The sequence below is a fragment of the Sinohyriopsis cumingii genome, chromosome 13 (genome assembly GCF_028554795.1).
Source record: "Sinohyriopsis cumingii isolate HCF-2022 chromosome 13, ASM2855479v2, whole genome shotgun sequence".
Taxonomy (NCBI): Eukaryota; Metazoa; Mollusca; class Bivalvia; order Unionida; family Unionidae; genus Sinohyriopsis; species Sinohyriopsis cumingii.
The window spans coordinates 18,245,949-18,269,876 of NC_142973.1; the positions used below are offsets into that span (position 1 = coordinate 18,245,949).

At 39.2% G+C, this 23,928-nt stretch overlaps 1 pseudogene across 1 annotated transcript in view; it reads left to right on the forward strand.

Annotated features, from left to right (window-relative positions):
* Nucleotides 1-23,928, forward strand: part of LOC149785004 (putative ammonium transporter 1) — an 82,764-nt pseudogene that overhangs the window by 35,498 nt on the left and 23,338 nt on the right. The window contains exons 5-8 of the transcript XR_016425346.1: nucleotides 14,093-14,231; nucleotides 14,575-14,669; nucleotides 15,201-15,327; nucleotides 16,890-17,003. The product of XR_016425346.1 is annotated as a putative ammonium transporter 1 (transcript). The remainder of the gene's footprint in view (nucleotides 1-14,092; nucleotides 14,232-14,574; nucleotides 14,670-15,200; nucleotides 15,328-16,889; nucleotides 17,004-23,928) is intronic.

Consider the following 23,928-nt stretch of genomic DNA (forward strand, 5'->3'; position numbering starts at 1 on the left):
GGCATCACGCGTCGTGGAGGGGTTTGCAACGGACTAAATCTGGACAGTTCTTGCTTGGACAAATCCAGTAAACTCTGTAACATGCCCGATCTCTCTTGGATTTGAATTTTGGGAGCAGGTACTTTGTGAGCAGCTGCCACTGCAGCTAAAGAGGAGGAGGGTGTCACCGCTGCAGGTGAAGTTGTTGGTGACGCGGGCTTCCATTGTTTCATCAAATGATGAAGAACGGGTGTGGAATTTGGTTTGGCTGGCATCCCCAGCAACGGAGAAGTGAAAGAACCTGAGGCTACCGGAGACACAGTCACCGTTGCTGCAGCTCGTGGTTTGCGAATGTAAGGTTGCATCTTGGCTCTCTTGCGAGTAGAAGCTGTTTTCTGAGGGCTTTTCTTTTTCTGGGGCTGTGACCTGGTCTTGACACCATTGCTCTTTTTCTTCTTTGGGCTTCGTTTGGTTTTATGGAAGTGGGTTTTTTTCTTGGGGAGAATTTTGGGGGCATTAGGATCCCATCTTAAGAGAAAGCGAATGATGACCCCTCCTAGAGTACCGCTCCCACCAGGTTTCAAAATAATTTGCTTTTTGGTTTGAGTGTCGATGCTGAGATCGGCCAGTTGCATCAAGGCTACTTTGTTTCTGTCAAAAAAGCGTTTAGTTTGATGAGGAATCTGAATGATGTCTTGCAGTAATTGACGTGCTGTCACCGTAAACCATCGTAAGACTTCTTTGAGACTGGCTTCTAAGACACGAGCACGTACTTGTGGAATTTTTCGCGACTGGCTTCTAAGACACGAGCACGTACTTGTGGAATTTTTCGCGACTGATGCTATACAAGGTACGAATTAATTTGACGGGAAGATGAGACTGAAGGGACATCATGTTGAAGGTGTGTGAGACAGACGCAAAGTGTCCGAGGTTTTAATAGATTTTTTGGTTAAGTCGACGAAGGAGCCATGTTCAGGACAGACCCTTTGTCTTGACACCAGTGATGAAACAATTGGGTGCAAAATCGCAAATCATCGGGGGTGTTGGGTTTTAAATTGACGAGTAAATAAGCATGTGGGGTTTGAGTGGCATCGTCGTACGCACGAGTCAGCCAAGGCGTTCCTAAGTGTTTGGCTAAGACTTGCACTTGCGATTTATCTCTAGGGCTTTTAAACAAGACCACGTCATGAGCACTAAGAGTGATGGTGCGATGGGCTTTACTTTGTTGAAACAAATTTTGAGTAATATAAATGACACTGGCATTACGTTGATGCCCTTTACGCGTAAACCACAGTTTAATTTCTTCTTCGTCTTCTCCTAACATGTCGTCGAAATTGACCAGATGGGTTTGCCGTGGGTCAGACACGGTTCCGTCGTCTTCGTTAGGAATGCCTTCCACAAACAGGATGGAATCGCCTTGACTTTCACGCAAGAGGCTGTACGCCGATTGCCACTCTTTGTAACACCACACGATTCGTTGAGGTGGATGATCGATCAAATGATGTTTATGTTCGATCACACGTTTGACAAATTCGGTTTTGCCTTAACGGCTAGGTCCGGCAATTAACATGTTAAAGGGATGGCGAAGATACAAGGCGTCCCAACTGGCACGATCAAAGTGTTCGTCGTTGACTTTGAAAGTGGAGGAAGAGGGAGCAGAGACAGCAGAGGATGCCATAGTGCAGGGAATGTCACTTTTGACATGAAAACAGACAAGACAAATGTTTTTTTTCATACTTTTTCTGGACACGTTTATTGCAAGTTAGAATGGAACAACACGAAAGACAAAATACATAAAAGCCAAATGGTTATGTACAGCATTAAAAAACGATCAAAGTGAAATATAAACAAGTCTCTGTACAACATGTTTTTGGTAACCAGTGTGTCTTAGAGATAGTGTGTAATGTTCTTAGAGTCTATACATAGGGTACAGTCAGACAGGTGTCCCCCCGGAATGGTCTTTCTGGAATGTCCATAACGGTCCTGTCCTGAAGGGAGTGGTTGTCCTCGGTGACGGGTTCTAATAGCACTGTCACTAACACAGGTTTAAAAGTGACCTTTTTCTTTGGACGTTTGAATGGAGGATCAAAACCCTTGAGCATAATGGGCTACTTCTTTGGTCCAAATCTCAAAACCCCATTTTCCAGTCACGTACATCTGTCCAATGAGTGTGTAAGTCACAAGCTACACACACATCGTCATACACATCTTTGTTGCCTAAAAGTTGACGAATCTTTTTTACCCGTAGAGGTCGAGAAGTGTCCAGATGAAAACACAAGGCTTTGAACAAAATGAGTCTCTCGTGGACATTTAAAGACACCACTTTCATGTTTTATTTGGTGACAAGTACTGTTCGTAAGAGTCCACGAGGAATCGGCTGGTAAATGAAATGCCAGAAAGCAAGTCACTAAGACACACACCACACGTCGATCCCAATTTAATGGACACAGTTCTCGTAATAAATGTTGGTAATCTTCCACTGTTTGAATAGTCTCATTGATTTCCGTCCACGGAATCTGTTGTATCACTTCTGATAAAAGTTGTGGCATGGTAGTCTGTTTTATACCTCTTTTTGTCGGAGACAATAAGTGTACTTTCTGCACAGAGATGATTTTACTCCAGTGGCGATTCTAAATAGTTTAGTCACTAACTTGCACATGATAAGACACCGTTCAGAAGTTTCCTCTTCAGCTAAGTTTACGTTGAGTAAAAGATTTTGGTAACTCTCTAACTCTTCCTCTGGAATTCGTTGCAGTAAGTGTACCTTGTAGTACATACAATCAGGAGTAACAAACCAATCCTTCTCGCCCACGTCCAGTTTAACAATGTCTGACTACTTGAACACTTTCATCTGAATCAGTCCTTTTATAGCATTGAGGTACCAGTGGTTTAAACACCGGTGATGTAACGGATGCAATTGTTCTTTTCGTTTCACTTGCCACGAATGTTCTCCTGTAAAGTATCAATGATCAAGTCAGTCAAGATTATTTTATTTAAAATCTTCTCCTAGAGCGAAGATAATGGACATAGTGAGTAATTTCTGACCACTGCCATTCAGGGTAACGGTCAAGAATGTCAATAAAATCTTCTGATGTAAACGGTCTAAAGCGGAATAATAGGATGAACGCACACTTGATCCAGAGAAATCTGACAGGTTTGTTGACTTTTTTCACTTTCCTCTTGTGAATTTTTCGACACAAAAGTTCTATATTTACCCATTGAGATTTTGCTCTGGCAAGTCCCTACCAAACTTCCTTGTAGATCTTCTCTTGCAGTTCGTTTGGTATTGATTGAAAATTATTTTTTAAAGCTGTTTTAAATACTGGTCTCGGTGGTGTCAACTGTTTGATTCCTATCCAATCTGGTTTCTTAAACGACCTGTTATGTGACTTCAAGAACTCGGTCCCACTAAAGGTAGGTAGTGACAATTCGGAGACCATCGAGCATGTTCCAGGTATGCCGAATCTTGTTGTTCCCACTGGAGTAGTGACACACCACAACTGAAGCACTTGACTTTATCCCCTTCGCCCAAGTAGAAAAATCTGGCTCTGGCTAATTCTTCGGGGGTAGGTCTTCCCAGATATTTATTCCATTTTCCTTGGAAGGTTTGAAGACGATTTTCAAAGTCGGAGTATGCAGGCAAAGGCACAGGGAACGAATATTCGTCTTTCACAGGTTCGTTTCGATGAGGGCAGGGTGACATCTCCAGGAGTTTGCTCATTGTTGGATGACATCCGTAGGGTTGTAGACGCATGGTCTCACGTGAAGGTTGACATTGACAATGAAAACCAGTAAAGAGTCCACGATAACGAGTGGCATCTCTTTTGCATCCGTCAGGTTTGACACGCACAGCATCACTTTCTATGGTAGGTGTAGTGGTAATACTAGTTATAACAAAGTTCCCATGATGCTTTACTGCATCGCTCTCATCGCAAGGCACAGCATCGCACTCCACTTGAGAATCACCGAACATGAATGATGATTGTTTAAAAGGATTCATCTTTCTCGCTTGGTCTTGGTAGTGACAATGATCTATCGATCTTGGACGTTGTCCCTTTTTATACTAGCCGTAATGAAGTCTCGAGCTTATACATCGTTCCTTTTTTATGTCTAGTTTTGGAAGTCTTCCTACCTTCTCTTAGATACCGTCATTAATGTACCGCAGTGTGATAGGTGGAAAGGCCATAGAAAGGTAAGGACAGTGCGGAGACCATCGAGTATGTTCCAGAATAGCTGAATCGTTATAGATACATTGATCCATTCGCAACTTCAGGCCACAACTGAAACACTGTGCTTCGTATCCCAATCCAGTCTCAGGTCCCAAGTAGACAAATCCTGTTCTAGCTAAAACATTCGAAGTAAATAATCCTTCCCTCTCCGTGAGCCAGTTTTGGAACGTTTCCAATCGACAGGCACAATCACAATAGTCAGTAAAGAAGACCGGAAAATGGTATGGTTTGAACTTGGAGTGCTCATGGGGTCTCTCACTGGATTCTTGCTGTGGCGAAGTCATCTTTCTTGTTGGCGGCTAGCCTCTTGGAACCATTTTTTCATACCGACATGTCCGTACGGTAAAGTGAAGTGATTGGGAATACGCACTCGCTTCTGGTACACGATTTGATACAGCTTTTCCAAGGGTCGACTGACGATTTGTTGTGTGGGTAAACGTACAATCTTGTGCGGTTCGTAGGTGGTCACTTTAAAGTTTCCATCCTCTCCAGACTCCAAAGCTTCTTTCAATACGTCAAAGTTCATCACTTGACTGGTGAGATAATTGAGAGTCAATCCTTTCACTTTACACTCAGTGTGCACTTCTCCTTGTTTGTCCCGGTATTCGTTGCCTTAATTTTTAGGAACGCCACTAGCAAAACTTAGAATCTTCTCGTCGTGGTGTTCGTCTGTCCAGGCTCCTAAACGGTCTCCTTCGATATCAGGGTGACGTTGACCCAGGCGATCGATGTTGATGCAACTGTCCGTGTCAAAGTACAGCACACGATCACCTAACAGTTCTAAAGCTTCGTACAATTTCAATTTTAAGCGGGCATGGGCTGTCACGTAAGCCGCAATGATGACATTTCCAAATTCGTCGGCTTATACAAAGTCCAGATCTTCTTCGTAATTGACTAAGATCAAATCCTCACGAATGACGTCCACGTGTTTCATTTATTTGGTTTTGTCGTGAATCATCTGGAAGTAGCGGGAAGGTTCTGTCAAATACTCTGCCTTAGGTAAACACGGTCGTTGTGCCATTTTGCCCCACAAGCAATTTAACATCACTTTGGCAAACGATTGCCTGCCTTCGTTTTTCTCGATGTGGTCTAAAGTGATGCTTTCCTGCTCCCAGGATTTCTCTTTGAATTTCTTTTGATCTTCGGGAGTGTGTCACCAGGAAGGATAGCCGCTGGCTTCTTGTTTCAGTTTCAAAAAGGCATCCACGTAGTCTTCGAAAATGCCTTTCTGAGTCTCGTCGCCCTTGTGGTACTGTTCAGTCTTAGGAAAGTGGTAAATTTCGTATACTTCTAACAGTTGGTATCCCAGGTCCAGAGCTTTGAACAATTCTACGCTGACCGACGTTCCCATGAAGGCGCGTTCTTCCTGGGTGAGCTGACAAGGATGGTCTTGGTTACACGTTTCGGTACAAGTACGGCACAAGGGAAACATCAGTTTTCCTTGGCAATGATGAGGTAAAACTGGATAGTAAAGGTCGGTGTGAGGCAAGACTTTGCACTTGATCAACCCTTCTTATTGTCGAATGTTGTCCAGGTCAGTGTGTTCCGACAGCAATTGCGGGTGTCCTGAAGGAAAGCGACAATATTTGCACACGTAAGGATACAGTGAACACACGTCCAAGTATTTGATTTCTTCTCCTTTCTCCTCGTCGGCTTGGTACAGGTGTCATTAATCCGTCCTCCGTACAAACTGTCTTGTGGGTTCAGTGGGTCTACCAACTTATAACTTTCTACGATACGTTTAAACTCGGGATCGGTTTTCAAACGGTGATCGTACTCGTGTTCCCACATTTCCACTACTTGGTATCATTGCTGTTCTAACTTCAAGCGCCGCTGACAAGTGGTCTGGTACAAGTCTTCCATGGTCCGTTGCAAAAACTGATTTTTAGTGTCACGTTCAGTGTAGCAGAGGGGACATCCGAGAAATAAGCAACCGTTAAATTTGTACACGGTCTTGTGGCTTTCTAAGTCCCAACCATCCACCGAATACGTTCCGATGGTCTTTCACTTCCTCCATTGCGGGCGTGCTGGATCCATTTGTCTTCCTTGTCACACAAGTACTGTAGCCAGCGTAGGGCTTTGACTGAGTATTGACGTTTGACAAAGTTGATCGTTTGAGGACTGATGACAGCTAGGGTGTTTTCGGGTATGAATCGTTGACGGTACACTAAGGAACACGCTTTGGCAATGGTACAGGCTTCTTTCAAAGGATCGACCCCTCCGTGTTCCATGAACAATTCTCGAAATTTTCCACAGCAACGCCGTAAAATGTCCACGTCGGAACGACAATACTTTAACATTTCTTCCTGAAATTCGAAGGGTCTGAGGCATGAGAGTGATACCAAGCGTAGAAAGCTTCTCGTTGTCCTGTACGCATGTTGTCGGGGTCGTAATAGTGAGCCTCGGGCAAATAGGGTAGAAAGGCGTGTTGATTGGCTTGGGTATTGAAAAAGTGAGGAAAATAACCTTTTGCCATTTCTGTCATTCCAAACGTTTTATGCATTCGACTCAAAGGCATGGCCAAGTAACTCATCGAATCTTTAAACTGCACTTGTCCCACTTGTATGGAAATGATTTTGACTCCGTTCAAAGTCACTTTAGGACGTTCGGTGCCTTGTTCCGTATAGTATCTCTAAAGAAACTGTCCATCGTATCGAGAAATTGTGAGCCATTACCGTGGCATGGCGATGACAATCTCCGTAACGTTCGATGTCCTTTTGGCTCCACGTCTCGTCGATGTGGTCTAAAATCCATTTGGCGAAATCGGCTAGCGTGTTCGGTCCTCGAAATATTTTTTCACGTTCTCCAGGAATCTTGCTACAGTGAGGGCAATGACTAAAGATAGGGTCTTGGATGTACTTCTCGCACGCTCGATGAGCCACACAGAAATTAGGAATGTGAATGCCGGTCTCTTGCATGCATTTGAAATCGAAAAAGATGAAATTCCCTTTCTTCTGGTCATCTTCCTCTTGATGTGGTTGGTATATTTGAATGTAGCATTCGTGTTCCAAGTCCACGATTTGGTGACAAATGTGACATCCTTTCTTTCCTCGACAAACGTGTAACTTGGAACTATTGGTACGTATGCCTTGTCCATAAGTAGGGCACAATCTCAGAAGTTGACAAGCACTTTTCAGCTGTGAACCTTGCGTCTTTAGATGTTGTTGGTAAGAGGTTGGACTGACAAAAGTGCGCTGACAAGCTGGGCAATGCACTCGTTCTTGTCCTTTGTCCAGACAGGGTTGAGAGGCCAAACATCCTGAGCATTTCGATCCACAGTGCTTCTGTTGCTCTCGATTGTTATAGCCATAGTCACATTTCTCGCAGTAATAGCCATATCCCAAGAATGTGGTTATACTGGTGATGGCATCGAAATGTTCATCGTGATAATAGACGTGAATGTATTTTCCGTCTTTGAAATCTTTACCTCGAAACAATAGAGGTCCGCGCACTTCTTGAGGGTGTACTTTCAAGGTGTAGCGTGGAGCTAGGACATCTTTGCAAGTTTTTCAGGAATGCCACAGGGTGTGTCTTTGGATAGCCCTGCTTGCTGTAACAGGAGTTCTGCTTCATTTCGTTGTTTGGCACGATTCGATTTTTGAAGAGTTTGCCAAGTTCTTTTCCATTTTGCTGTGTCGTTCTTGTCGCATACGTTCGTGCCCACCACGATGCCACGGGCTAAACACATCTGGTCTTGAGGGTTGTTAAATCGTACGAGGTTCGTTTTGGTGCTAAGACGGTCGTCCACCAATAACACCTTTTTGCGTCCGGTTCCTTGGGGAAGAGATACGTGGGTCATGAACAGTGTCGCTTTTCCATCGGTGATGTGAAACTTGTCGTTGGATTGTTGCACGTGTTGAATCTTGTTAATGACTTTGGAAGGTGTCAATTCTGCTGGGCTGCTAAACTCTATCCAAACGGGGGATTTTAAATTGTCGTGATGAATGGAAAGTCTCAAGCGATCGTCTTCTTTGGCTTGACATTGTCGTTTCAGTGTGGTTAACAAAGAATCCTACACCTCGGTGATGAAGCCCTTTGCTTTCTCCAGCGGTACGTTTGACTTGAAATCTTTAAACTTCACCGTGTAGGTGTAAGCCCTCTTTCTAAATTATCTAGAGGAGCGCTTTTCTGTCTCTCGAATGTGATAATACTTTTCAGGGTTTACTAATGGTGGTGAACTTTGGCTATGTGTAGAGTCTCTGGGTCTGGATTCTGGCTCACTCATGTCATCTTCAAAATCACTGGCATGAATTTGTGCCAAGACTTTCAGCTACGGTACGAGGCAATAAATCACGTTTCTGCCTCTTACTTTCTTCTCCTTTCTCTGCGATATGATTCGATCGTTTCATCTTAACTGCAAAACGTCAAATGACTACATTTTAAACGCCATGGGTCACTTTATATCCATGTCAGACCAGCGTATATATAAAGGGTGTGTGTCTTCCATTCCAATATTCATTTCACTCTCAAACTGAGCAGAATGATGAAACAGCCTACACAGATCGAACTTCTGATCAGAGCTTTGCGTGTCATAAGAAAATTTCTTCTGACAAGCCGACAGACTACTCCCCCTCTTTTCGAGATAAAAGTCAAGATACTTGCTATATCTTTAATAAGAAAGGGCATTGGTCTTCAAAGTGTCTAGACCGTCAAAAAAGCAAGACAGGTGCTAGAAGAGACAAAAGTCAAGATACCTGTTATCATTGCCAAGAAAAAGGACACTGATCTTCAGAATGCCCTAAAAAACAACGGAAGCAAGAAGAAGAAAGGGGTTCAGATCAGGAAGAAGAAGAGGTAGTCTCCCTAAAGGAAGAACCCAGACACGTGCAGAAAGAGAAAAATGAGAAGAAAAGGAGAGGAGGAGAATGTGAGGGTGAAGAAGAGGAAAAATATGTGACAGTGAAGAAATTAAAAAAAAAACAGAGAGAGTGAACACAGACACAGAAGAAGTCTATGAACTTTTTAAAGTGTTGTATTGTGAATTGGATTGTAAAATTTGTACCAGAATAAACCAGGTATAAAACGTAAGTGTCTCTTGGTTTTGATTTTTAGAATAAGAACCTACATTCACACACTCACTCAAACATTCACACACGTACATTATGGGTAAAAAAGGGCTTTTTGAGTTTTAATTGATTTTGGCAAGTGAAATAGGATCTCTTTTCGAGAGAAATGGGTGGCCCTGAAAGGACCGTTGGGTATTTGTTTGTTTTAAAAAAAAAAACTCAGGAACGGGGCCTAATCATCTTTAACTGCCTTAAGCCTTTGCCACGGCCAAGGCCTACTTCTGGACTGGCTCCTGTCGATGATGATTTGGTAGAAATCACTAGGGGTGGTATCGCAGGAGTAGTAACAGGGCTGGGTTGTTTGGCTGGGGAAGGTCTTTTTCTCTTGGGTCGTAATAAAGAAGTCTGATACATTTGTTTCAGACTCCTTAACTCTGCTAAAATGTCTAAGAGTACCGTTACCGTTTGACTTTCACTATTCTCTTTCTCTCTTAGACCTTGTTTCTTCTCTGCTTCTTCTTCCTGTCGTTTCCTTCTTGCCTCTTCTTCTTCTCGCTGTTGTTGAAAGAGAAAAGCTTGCTCTGCTTCCTTCTGCTGCTGTAAATATTTCTCCAATTCTTCCTTCTGTCTCTGTTTAAAATTCTCAACGTGTGGTAAAGAAGGAGAAGGTGGCGAAGGTACTGGTACCGGAACAAATTCTTGCGAAGAAGAAAGAAAATCGACTAAATCCCAATTAAAATCAACCTCTTCTGGAAGTAGGCCTGTGTTGAGTGTGGTAGCCGCTGCTATACCATCGCTTGTCGTCTCCACAGCCGGTGCACCCCAATTCATTGTCTTCTTAGGTTCCGTCATGTTTGAAAACTGACTGCGCACAGACTCTAGCACATCTATATAGAGAATGTGACGTCACACACCACTCTCTTCGGATTGGAAGACAGACTCCGTGTTGTGACTGAATTTTGTAACGCGTATTTCGATTGGTGAATAAACTCAATCCGTTTCCATCCGTCCTTCCTCTATAAATAACCGCAGTTCACCACATTCCCTTCACCTGTTCTCGTCACAAGATGTGGACCAACGTATAATCGTCTACTCTCGTATCGTCAATGCTGTTCCATACGGACTTCCCATGTATGTGAATTCATCATGGACTATTATCAGGATCACCGATAAGAGTGTTTGGAAAAGAAGAATTTATGTGGAGAGACAATGCTGTTTGAAGAAAGTCCTTATCTACAACCCAGCAGTCAGAAGAAGTTTGAGGAAAAGAAAATCTATACGATGCATTCTATGTTAACGGAATAATGTTAACATAAACCCAAAGGCCCTTTTCAGGGCCACTCATATGCCTCGAAAAGATTTGCTTTCTTGCCTCAAATTTTTTTTAGTGTGTTGTATAGTTGTTTGAATGTTGTATAATGTCTGTTGTTTGTGTTATCTCTGTCCCTATTCCTCTTGTCCCTAGACAGTCCTAATACTTTTTGTCCGTCTATAGTCCCACCATGTTAAATTTCCTTGTCCGTAGACAGTCCCAATCCATTGTCCCTATATATTCCTATGTTAAATTTCCCTTGTCCGTAGAGTATCCCATCCATGTTAAATTCCCCTTGTCCGTAGACAGCCCCAATTCATTGTCCCTATATATTCCTATGTTAAATTTCCCTTGTCCGTAGAGTATCCCACCCATGTTAAATTCCCCTTGTCCGTAGACAGCCCCAATCCATTGTCCCTATATATTCCTATGTTAAATTTCCCATGTTAAATTCCCCTTGTCCGTAGGGTACAACCCCCCTAGTTCAACATTAAAGTCCCATTGTCCGCAGGGTATCCTCTATTACTACTACCCATATTTTCTTTCTAGACAATTTCTTCTTTTTTCTCCCTTTCTATTCAATTCAATTCTTTCTTTTCAATATTTATCCATCCATTCATCAAAAAGATCACTTTACTCAACGATAATTAACTCTCTCTGTTGTAAACTTCTTCCATCTCCCTTCCAGTATTACTTATCAGTATGCATGTATGTATGACTGACTGACTGACTGACTGACTTTATTTCCTCTTTAAAAGAGATTACATCAGAATAAACAAATTCATGATAATACAAGATCATAAAATAAAACAGAAAATTGACAAAAATACAATAGTAATACTGTGTCAGCTACCGTATTGACAAAGCGAAATATCTCACTGCCTGCAATTATGCAAATCTGCAGTCATTTGGCGGAGCAAGGCACTAATCTTTTAACAGTTGCTTGATGATGATAATATTTCGAAAAGTTAATACGTCTATAGTGTTATGTGCTTAACATTAAGTTCGAGATAGTAACGAAAATGAAATGAAAAACTTTTAACAGTGTAATTCTATATGTAGTTTTTTTTTCTTTATATGACGCATGTATTTATGCATATATATACTTGTTTGCGCGTATGCGTGCGTGCATGCATTTATCTATGACTGACTGTCTAAATGACTTAGTTACCTCTTCAAAAAAGAGTATATCAGGTTGCTAAGATACATATTATACATATCAGAGGATTATGAGACACATCATAGACGAGAACGCAAGCATGATATATACATCGTCAACTAATGTGTTTACAAAATGAGATATATAAATACAGAAAACCATATAGAAATCTCTTGGAAATAAACATAAACAAATACATAAACAAATACATAAACACACACACAAACAGCTGTCATACAACAAAATTTGCGGATTTGACAAGAAGACTTTGGCCTTTAATTGTTTATATTTAATGTTAATTTACTACTTACTTTTAATATCATGTTAGGGCATGTTAGTTGATAGCAGGGCACACATTTTATTGTAGAATGAAGCTATGCTGTTTGCGGTCACCAACATGAGCGTATCTGATACGTCATCGTCAATAGACGACATGCAGTCAACCCTGCTTCCAAGAAGTGTCTCCAACAATATATCGTCTTCTTGATTGAATAAGTTAACCCCGTCTCTCACTTCTAAAGAGTCAATCACTCTCTCAAAGAAAACGTTTCGTTCCTCAAGCAGCATTTCGCAACCTAAAATAAGATGTTTCGCTCTGTCGTCAGTCTCTTTTCCACAGAGTTTGCATACCATAACTTTACCAACAGGCATGATATATAGTTTCATTACTTCAGAGAGAGGCCATAACATGGATGGAAATTTACGCCCAAGAAACCATATATTACTTGGTTTTAAGTCCAAATGAATGTTTCTGAAGTGAATTAAATCATCCCTTAGTTCCATATTTGCTCTCCAGGTAGTTTCTTCATGGTTTTGGATAATATCAATAATATGTCGATTCCAGATGAGTTTTTCTTCAGTTTGTACTCTTTCTGCATAGTCTAAAAGAACACTTCCCATACCATATTTCTTAGTTATTTTGTCAATATCAGGTATAAATCCCGTCTGTTTTAGCGGGTTGTTCAGATACTGACATAGGCGCATAATGAAAATCTTTTTCCAGATAAAAGTCCAATCGCCCTTACACAATCGGTTGAAAAAGAGCAATTTCATCCTATCTATGTATGCTTCCATTGACCAGAGTCCTAAGGTACTACTCGTTGCCTCCGTAGGCGAATATTTATCGAAAGCTTGCATACGTCGCGCTGCATATCTCTGGCATAACTCAAGTTCTTCTATATTTGAGTTTGTGATACCTAACTATAGTTCACATCCATATAGGACCGAGGGTAGAATAATTCTTTTCCAAATCTTCAGACTTGTTAGAGGGTTCATTCCTCCATCTCTGATACCAATAAAATATAAAGAGTTTAACAAGTGTTTGCCTTTATCACATGCTTCCTTTATCGCGTCGTTTGGTTTTAAGTTGTATTTTAGAGGTATGCCGGCATACTTCTTACTTTTGACTGCCGGAATTGGAGATTTGTCGAGCATAAAAGAAGGTATACCAGTCGTTCTTTTGTTAGTAAACAAGATGGTGCAACTTTTATCTGCATTATATCTTAATCTCCACCTTTTCGCATAGACGGAAATTGTATCAAGCAGCTGTTGCATTGAATGATGCGAGTTAGACATTACAGTTGTGTCATCTGCTAATAAGACACAAGGCAGGTGGAGATCAACAAGATTTAGACCTCGCAAAGTGTGATCTAATTCCGTGATCAAATCATCTATCATTACAAGAAAGAACCAGGCAGACAAGATACGGCCCTGTCCTACACCCTGCCTAATATCGAAGCGTTTGGACAGCTTGCCCGCATATAAAACAGAGCTTGTTACTCTCTCAAACGAATCTTTCATGATGCGCCAGGTCTTCCCTTTGATGCCAAGTCTGTACAACTTGTAGAATAACCCGTTATGCCAAACTGTGTTGAAGGCTTTAGCATTATCAAGAAATGTAGCATAGACAGGAGTATTTTTATCCAAATAGTAGCATATAGATTCTTTGATACAGAACGCTGCAGTGATACTACCGCAATTATTTCTAAAACCCTGTTGCAACGAATTTGGAAAAGAAATCTGCTTAGAAAATATAAGTAGTCTACTATATATAATTTGTTCTAGAACTTTCTGAAGCACTGGAATTATAGTTATATCGCGGTAATTATTCATATCTAATTTGTTCTTTCCCCCTCCTTTGAATACTGGTATAACCAAACCTTGTTTAAAGTGGCACGTATGCACGCACGCACGCACGCACGCACGCACGTACGTACGTACGTATGTATGTATGTATGTATGTATGTATGTATGTATGTATGTATGTATGTATGTATGTATGTATGTATGTGATTGTGGGTTATGAAAGGTTTAAAGGTAGACAGGTGTATGTGATTTATTGGTTATATATTGTTCGATTAAGGCCGAGAACCGAAAGTAAATTTAATAATAAATGTTTTCCTTACAGGTTGCATCTTGTGCCAGATGTAATGTTCTTTATCCGTGGGGTTCATGCATATTGGGTATCACAGCAGGCATCACCTATCACGTCTGGTGCTGGCTGGTCCGTAAAGCCCGTGTAGATGACCCAACCGATGCTGTGGCCAGTAAGAATATATATTCACACACACACACACACACACACACACACACACACGTTACTTCATGCGTTCACTCGTGATAAAGACTGACAATCATAATTCATAATATTAGGTCACGGCGACTTTTCCCTTATGCTCCGAAATCGTAAACTTTTGAGATTATAGCAAAGTAGTCGACTGATATCATATTTTTATCTTCTTGAAATTAATGATAAATACGTATACAAAATACCGTCATTAGGACTTATTTCCAAAATTCTGGTGAATCTTTATGCAGACTTAAATACACAATTGGTTCCTTCCGAAAAGAATTTCCATGCTCACAGTGTTTGTTTTCTTACCATTGCAGCGAATTTAGGAGGAGGAACTTTGGGCGTTATTGCCGTCGGACTTTTAGACAGGAATAAAGGCATCTTCCTTAAATGGGATCGGCCTTCAGGACTGGTGAGTTCATTTATTTATTTTATTTACGTATCTTAATTTTCACATAAAAAATAAGAGATTATTACTGACTAGTCTTTTCTGCAAACAGGAATTGGCACCAGAGCGTCATCTTTCTTTATAAAGCAAATGCATTGTTTGTACATGGCTACAATCTGAGCTATGCGTAAACAAAATATCCCCATAAAAAATGTGTTTGTAAAGATGGGTTTTCTGAAATAATGAAGCGAGCAGTAGGACTTTCAAAGTAGGAGTAGCCATTTAATTATGACTGTCCAAAGTTGTATGTTTTTCTTTTATTTATCAGAGTAAAAATCTATATAGCTGTGCATCTGAGACAAATAAAAATTGTACGCGGTAGCAAGTAAATATATACATACACGGATATGAAAGCGTAAAAGAAATGCGATGATGTTGGAATCGACATACGAGGCCTTCGTTTTATAACTCTGTGTTCGACGGATGTTCGTCTTCTCGAGAGTAAGTATAGTTAGGACTTTAATTAACTGATTATTCGATGCCTTTTGATTTCAGTGCCTGGCCTGGCAGTTAGCTGGTGTGACCCTCATTATGTGCTGGACTGCCTTTTGGAGTGCGATTTCGTTTGGAATCATGAGATGGATGAAGATCCTAAGGGTACCAGAGGATATTGAACTCAAAGGTGAGACCCTCAATAGGGGCTTCATCATTGTCAAAATAAAAATGTACATGAAGCAACATCTAATTTTTAAAAGATTTTGTGAACAAATATCAAATCAGCCAGCACGTCCATAAATTTCATTTTGTTTTGTTGTTTAAAATAAAAAGAAACACAAAGCAAAGCACCCAAGAGTCCAGTGAAATAATTTTAAGATTTGAGGACCTGCTTCTTATTTATTTATCTTAATACAAAGGTATTTTTGCTGAAAATGGCAAAAAATTCAGGAAGAAAACAAGGTCCAGAAATAAATACCTATACACATTACATTTTGTCTGCCTCTTTTAAAAGTGTACTCTCATCACACACCTTGCATTAAAAATAAGAATAAACATATGATGTGTAATGTATATGCGTTGTACGCATCTCGCATATTATCGAAAAAAAGTTAAAGTAAAATTTAACTTTTTAATTGTCGAATATTACATTTTTTAACATCAACAATTATTGTCATTATTTTATATGTAAATTTAGACATCACCGTCATCATTGAGAATTTTCGCTCAGTATCTTTATTCAACTTCAAAACTGTGTTTTCCTAGCCGTCGCACACACACACACACACACACACACACACACACATTGTATATAGAGATTATTTTGTGTTCTTGTTCCTTGCATAATTACAGCAGCCTTAATTTTCTGTTCAAAACTAAAATCAGACAAAGTGACTTTGTTAACTCACTGCCTGACTACGACTCCGTGCCGCATCAAGTCATTTATGAGTTGATCCAACTGCAAACGACAGACACTGATTTGCCGTCGCTTAAAGCGCCGGCTGATCATTATATATATATATATATATATATATATATATATATATATATATATATATATATATATATATATATATATATATCTTTCTTAAGCTGATTACACGATTACACAGAGCATACCTTACAGAATCAAATCTCCAGTCACATTATGGATCTGCTCATGCGCAGTTTGCAACAATATAACGTACACGTTATATTTTGGGCCTGTTTATCTAACATTGTTGCTTCTACGTTCATGAACCGTAAGATGTGAATGCATCCAGAAGGGTACTACACAGCAGTACAGAAGATGACCACGTGTTTAAGTTTTCCAACTTGCTGTATTATGTCAATCATTTCATTGCTACGAGCAGGGTCAGACTTCTTACGTCTGCATAGTATCTTCGAGATTTAGCTTTAGTGAGGTCTCATGTTCCTAATTTTTTTGTTTTTGGTCTTCACGAAATCCAGTCTTAATATTATATAAAAAAATGAATGTTTCTGCTGAAGATAAGAGTAAGTTTCCATGGCGACATGTTTTGCCCACTATTGCAAAATTAATAGAATACCGTTTGATCATAAAATAACTCTTTAGTACATTAGTCATCTACAAGATACATTAGTCATCTACAAGATGAATTTGCAAGTTACTTAGTTTTTGATTAGGACGTTTGGTCCATGACGTTATCAACGTCTACATAATTCCCAGATCGTTCAGCTTAACATGCACCGAAAAATATTATTTGAAACATTTTTGTGTTCGTTTTGTAGGCTTGGACATCCCGAGACACAAAGAGCATGGCTACCCAGTCGAGTCCTACGGACACGGTCATGTCGAGAAGATAATACAGATACTTGAGAGTACACCAATGGAGGTCTTCCAGGGTAAGTCAAAAACATTTCCTTGTCTCATAAAGATATGCCATGATACACCTGGATGTTTCAACAGGTAAGCTCTACCTTGTCAGCTAAATCAAACGTAATTCATCGTGTATCACTTGTGTCAACAACATTCAACTTTATATTTTATCATTGTGTCAACAACATCCAACTTTATATTTTATCATTGTGTCAACAACATCCAACTTTATATTTTATCATTGTGTCAACAACATCCAACTTTATATTTTATCATTGTGTCAACAACATCCAACTTTATATTTTATCATTGTGTCAACAACATTCAACTTTATATTTTATCATTGTGTCAACAACATCCAACTTTATATTTTATCATTGTGTCAACAACATTCAACTTTATATTTTATCATTGTGTCAACAACATCCAACTTTATATTTTATCATTGTGTCAACAACATCCAACTTTATATTTTATCATTGTGTCAACAACATCCAACTTTATATTTTATCATTGTGTCAACAACATCCAACTTTATATTTTATCATTGTGTCAACAACATCCAACTTTATATTTTATCATTGTGTCAACAACATCCAACTTTATATTTTATCATTGTGTCAACAACATCCAACTTTATATTTTATCATTGTGTCAACAACATCCAACTTTATATTTTATCATTGTGTCAACAACATCCAACTTTATATTTTATCATTGTGTCAACAACATCCAACTTTATATTTTATCATTGTGTCAACAACATCCAACTTTATATTGTATCATTGTGTCAACAACATCCAACTTTATATTTTATCATTGTGTCAACAACATCCAACTTTATATTGTATCATTGTGTCAACAACATCCAACTTTATATTTTATCATTGTGTCAACAACATCCAACTTTATATTTTATCATTGTGTCAACAACATCCAACTTTCGTTTGATATAATAAGAGTTACATGGCCTTAAACCAAGCTTTCCGTGAAACTCATTCGCACTTTAATGTTATCCTGGAAACACTGAAGTCACATCGAGAAAATTGCGCGATCATATATATTTAAAATGTGTATGTGTTTGATAATATTTATTATATTGCATAAAATAAATTATCATAATCGATATAAATGACAGAGATGCTATAATGTCAGCGCTTGCTCCATTCCTGAACTGTTGATACAGTTTATATATATATATATATATATATATATATATATATATATATATATATATATATATATATATATATATATATAATGGACCATCGAAAGCCTGCAGTACCCCGCTAATCTCTTCTGACGGTGCTACTCTCGACATGATCTTCACAGTGAGACAGATAGAGGAATTGTGCATTGAACAAAACATGAACTTCTACGGTGTCTTCATGGACCTCACAAAGGCCTTCGATACGGTCAACAGAGATGCACTATGAGTCATCTTAGCATGACTCATTTGCCCTAGGAAGTTCATTAAGATGATCCGACTTTACCACGACGAAATGACGGGACTCGTTCTCTACAACGGGGATATTTCTGAGTCATTCAACCTTTCTAACGGTGTGAAGCAGTGTTGCGTTCTCGCCCCAGTATTATTCAGCCTCTTCTTCACATGTGTCTTGAACCATGCTTCACGTGATCTCCAGAAAGGAGTGTAAATAAAGTACAGACTGGATGGCTCTCTCTTCGACCTTCGCCGACTGAATGCCCGGTCCAAAACAATGGAGAAACTTATTCTTGAAGCACTTTTCGCGGATGAATGTGCTCTCATGGTACACACGAAAGCAGATCTCCAGTTCATCGTTACTCGCTTCGCGGAAGCCTAGAGACTCTTCGGACTCACTGTCAGTCTGAACAAGACAGAAGTACTTCACCAACCCGTCCCAGGCACCGTAGCTCGCCCCCCCCCCCCTCCGATTGTATCTATCGGAGACACCCAGCTGAAAACTGTCGATCACTTCAAGTGCCTTGGAAGCATCATATCTTCCAGTGGATTGCTAGACAAAGATGTAACGGCACGCATGAGCAGCGCCAGTCAATCACTAGGACGTCTCTGCTCTCGCGTGTTCAGCCAAAGCAATATCAAACTCTCCACAAAGATAAAGGTGTATAAAGGTGTATAAAGCAGTTTTGTTAACAAGTCTCCTATATGGATGTGAGACCTGTACAACATACAAGAAGCACATCAAGCAACTTGAGCGCTTCCACACGAGGGCCCTGCTCTGGATTATGGGCGTCAGAAGGCAAGACAAAGTGACGAACCTAGAAGTGCTGGATAGAGCAGGCTTAACTAGTATCGAAGCGATGGTCATGAGAGCCCAACTCCGGTAGACTGGTCATGTTATCCGTATCGAGGAGTCTCGAATGCCACGTCAGATTTTGTTTTGAGTTCTATCTAGTGGACACAGAAAAATTGGTCGTCCGAAGAATAAATTCAAAGACTCTATCAAGGACAGTCTGAGATGCTGCTCGATATCTGTGACAGACCTCGAGTCCTGCGCCAAGGATAGATCTGGCTGGCGTGCAGCTTTTCGTAATGGGTTCAAAACCTTCGAGGATGGCCACAGAACGAAAGTCGCCGACGCCAGGGAACACAGGAAGGCCTCAGCATCAAGAACCAACCCACGCCTCCAGTGTACATACTGCTCCAGGACATGCCCATCTCATATCGGACTCATCAGCCTCATGAGGACCCATCAGCGAAGAGCAACACAGTATTGACTTCATCGAGCCCCGATGGTCAACCGATGATGATTATATATATATATATATATATATATATATATATATATATATATATATATATATATATATATATATATATATATATATATATATATATATATATATATATATATATATATATATATATATATAATGTTCCTTTTTTCGATGTCAGTGCATGTACATTAATATGCGGCTACTAAAGCTTTTTAATCTAGGCTGTTGTTATTGTATGGCACTGTAATGAATCTCTATGCATAATGCTTCGTTTATTACATTATAATATAATGTAATCAATCTCTGAATTATACCTCATTTATTACAATATACTGTAATCAATCTCTGTGCATAGTGCCACATTTATTACAATATACTGTAATCAATCTCTGTGCATAATGCCACATTCATTACATTACAATATACTGTGATCAATATATGTGCATAATGCCTTATTTACTACAATATACTGTAATTAATCTCTGTCCATAATGCCTCATTTATTACAATGTACTGTAATCAATCTCAGTGCATAATGCCTCATGTATTACAATATATTGTAATCAATCTCAGTGCATAATGCCTCATGTATTATAATATATTGTAATCAATCTCAGAGCATAATGCCTCATTTATTACAATATATTTTAATCAATCTCTGTGCATAATGCCACATTTATTACAATATATTTTAATCAATCTCTGTGCATAATGCCTCATTTATTACAATATATTTTAATCAATCTCTGTGCATAATGCCTCATGCATTACAATATACTGTAATCAACCTGTGCATAATGCCTCATTTATTACATTACAATATGCTGATCATTCACTCTTTACTATAATGCTTCTGTAACTTCATTACAATTATAAATAAATCCAATATAAGGTAACGGGAAGCTCTCAGTATGTAGCTATTGTGTTCTTTTAAATAAGTTCTTCTCACAAAGAATGACCACCTGGAGATGCCTCCCAATGGCTTAAATATAAGACGAAGAAAGGGTCAAAGAAGTTTATCAAACAATTATTTTTTACAAGAAAGAAAATAAATGGGAAAAATGCAAGTCTACGAGATGTGACTGTACTCTTACACATTTATAATAAGTCATGCTGTCTAATGATAATAGACTATACAATTTATTATTCATATTTGTATAACTTAATGCTTGACTCCATACAGTTCAAGTGATTGGTTACTTACATTCACATGGACTAGAGATTTATCCAAAGATATACAGAACATACATCACTTATTATGACGCTGTTCAAGGAATCCATTGAGTATATTGTTTTAGAGTGAGATCGCCTTTTAATGAAATATATGAGACATATAAAGCTACACCTACAAAATGAAATGGAATCATTGATCATGTCCGACAACAAGAGCGGCATTATCATGAAAAGCAATGCAAGGAATGCTGTACTAACGTAGTATCCAGATGAAAGGCTGAAATAATTACTCCGATAGTAATGGGAACATTTTCTATCATGGCGTCAGGTCGAAATAATTACACAATTATAGATATGTATCTTGCTCAGTTCAGTGAGTAAATCCTAATTGACAGCAATATTAAACCACTTTCTACGTGGGCACAAAACGTTATATTTCTCAATGCAGGTAAAACACAACAAATATTGGCACATAGATTTAAATTTTGCCTGCATTTACTAATAGCTGTATTGAACTTTGAATAAGTTATACATCAATAAGTCAGATACAGTGAAAAGTTTAGGACTGTACGTGACATAATAAGTAAAGTCGGATACAGTGAAAAAGTTTAGGGCTGTACGCGACATAATTAGTAAAGTCGGATACAGTGAAAAAGTTTAGGACTGTATGCGACATAATTAGTAAAGTCAGATACAGTGAAAAAGTTTAGGACTGTACGCACATAATTAGTAAAGTCAGATACAGTGAAAACGTTTAGGACTGTATGCGATATAATTAGTAAAGTCAGATACAGTGAAAGCGTTTAGGACTGTACGTGACATAATTAGTAAAGGCGATTTAGATTTTTATCGCAAATATCGTTTAAGAATGGTAGAAACAATATAAATATTCCATTAAAATGATACATTTGTGGATTAAACTTTAAATTACTTTAACAAATTATACCGTTAACTCAAGATAAATGCCAAAATTGATTTATTTATGTATTTGCTATTAGGTTTTCTATTAGGTAAACTAAAAATCGCTAAACAAGATTCTATACCCCTTCAATAGAACTCGTTGTCATGAAACGGTTAGAAAGAATACGTTACAAATCGATGAGTCTGAAATTTGGAAATTTTTCCAATTAGGTAATCGGAATTTTCGTTACATTAAGGTGACGATACACCGTAAGTAGTGAAGTGGGATACCCTAGCGTCAATGGGAATTAGCATTACAGAACCCCTTGGGACAATCTGGCGTCAATGGAAAATTAACATGGAGAAAAACCGTGGGACAATCTAGCATCAAGGGGAATTTAACATGGGAATAAATCGTGGGACAATCTAGCGTCAAGGGGAATTTAACATGGGAATAAATCGTGGGACTGTCTAGCGTCAAGGGGAATTTAATATGGGATTTTTTTTTTTTAAATTTTTTTTAAATTTAAAAATTTAAATTTAAATTTAAAAAAGGGGTAGGCAATGGAAAGGCTATCTCTTTTCGAGAAATATGGCTGGCCCTGAAAAGGGCCTTTGGGTTTATGTTAATGCATTCATTAACATAAAGGACACCGCATTGGTCTTCTTCTTGTTCTTAGGCTGCGTCTCACTGTTGGCCCGTAAATTAGCACTCTTTTCAGGCATCCTTGTCTTTCAACGTAGATCCTACGTATCCACAGGCTGGTGTTTGTCCTGTGGACAACGGTCCACTTGGATCGGACATACATGAGCAAGTCTGTCCTAAACATCATGGAAGACACAAGGGTGGATGACTCAACTGTGGTCCACATCTTGAAGCGACGAGAACAGGTGAATCAATGCACTGAACTGCGCTTATTTATAGGCAGAGGTAGGATTGAAACGGATTGAGTTCATTCACCAATCCGAACACGCGTTACAAAATTCAGTCAACCCGCATCCAATCCGAAGAGAGCAGTCTGTGACGTCACGTAGTCTATATAGATTCGCTAGCGCTTGTGTGCAGTCAATCTATGCGACAGTGATTCAACATGACGGAAACTCAGAAAACGATCCAATGGGGTGCACCAACAGGGGAGACCGCCCAAGGGAACCCGGACTTACTTTCAGAAGAGGTGAATTGGGATTTTGTGGATTTTCTCTCCTCGCAAGAATTTGTTCCGGAACCTTCGTTACCTTCTTCATTACCGCAAGTGGAGAATTTTAGACAGAGACAGAAAGAAGAATTGGAGAAATTTATACAACGACAAAAGGAAGCGGAACAAGCTTTTCTCCTACAGCAGCAAGAAGAAGAAGAGGTAAGAAAAAAACAACAGCAACAACAGCAAGAAGAAGTAGCAGCAAAGAAACAAGAGGGTGAAAATCAAACGGTCACGGTACTGTTGGACATTTTAGCGGAGTTAAGAAGTCTGAAACAAATGTATCAGACTTCTTTATTACGACCGAAGAGAATACGACCTTCCCGAGCTAAACACGTCAACCCTGTGACTAAGCCTACCGTACCACCCTTAGTGATTTCAACCCAATCATCATCAACATTACGCAGTTCAGAAGTAGGCCTTGGCCGTGGCAAAGGCTTAAGGCAGTTAAAGTTGATTGCTTAAACTCACCCCTACACCATAAAGAGAAAAAGGCCCTTTTCAGGGCCACCCACATTTCTCGAAAAGAAATACAATTTCAATTTGCCAATAACTCAAAAAAAAAAACCCCACCCATTTTACCCTTATAGTACTTGTCTGTGTATGAGTGCGTGAGTGTACGTTCTTATTTTAAAATCAAAACTAAAAGACTCTTACCTTATATCATTAATTTATTCTTTTATCCATTTTTTACAATCCAATTCACAATTCACAACACAACACTTTAATAAAAAGTTCATTGACTTCTTCTTTCTCCTTGTTTAGTCTCTCTGTTTTTTGAATTTCTTCACCGTCTTTTCCTCATTTTCTTCCCTTCTTCTTTTCTTCTTCTCCTGTTTCTTTGCCTCTTGTAAATAGAATTGTCTTTTTTCTTCCTCTTCTTCCTCTGAAGAATCCCTCTCTTCTTCCGAAGAATCCCTCTCTTCTTCTGAAGAATCCCTCTTTTCTTCTGACTCCT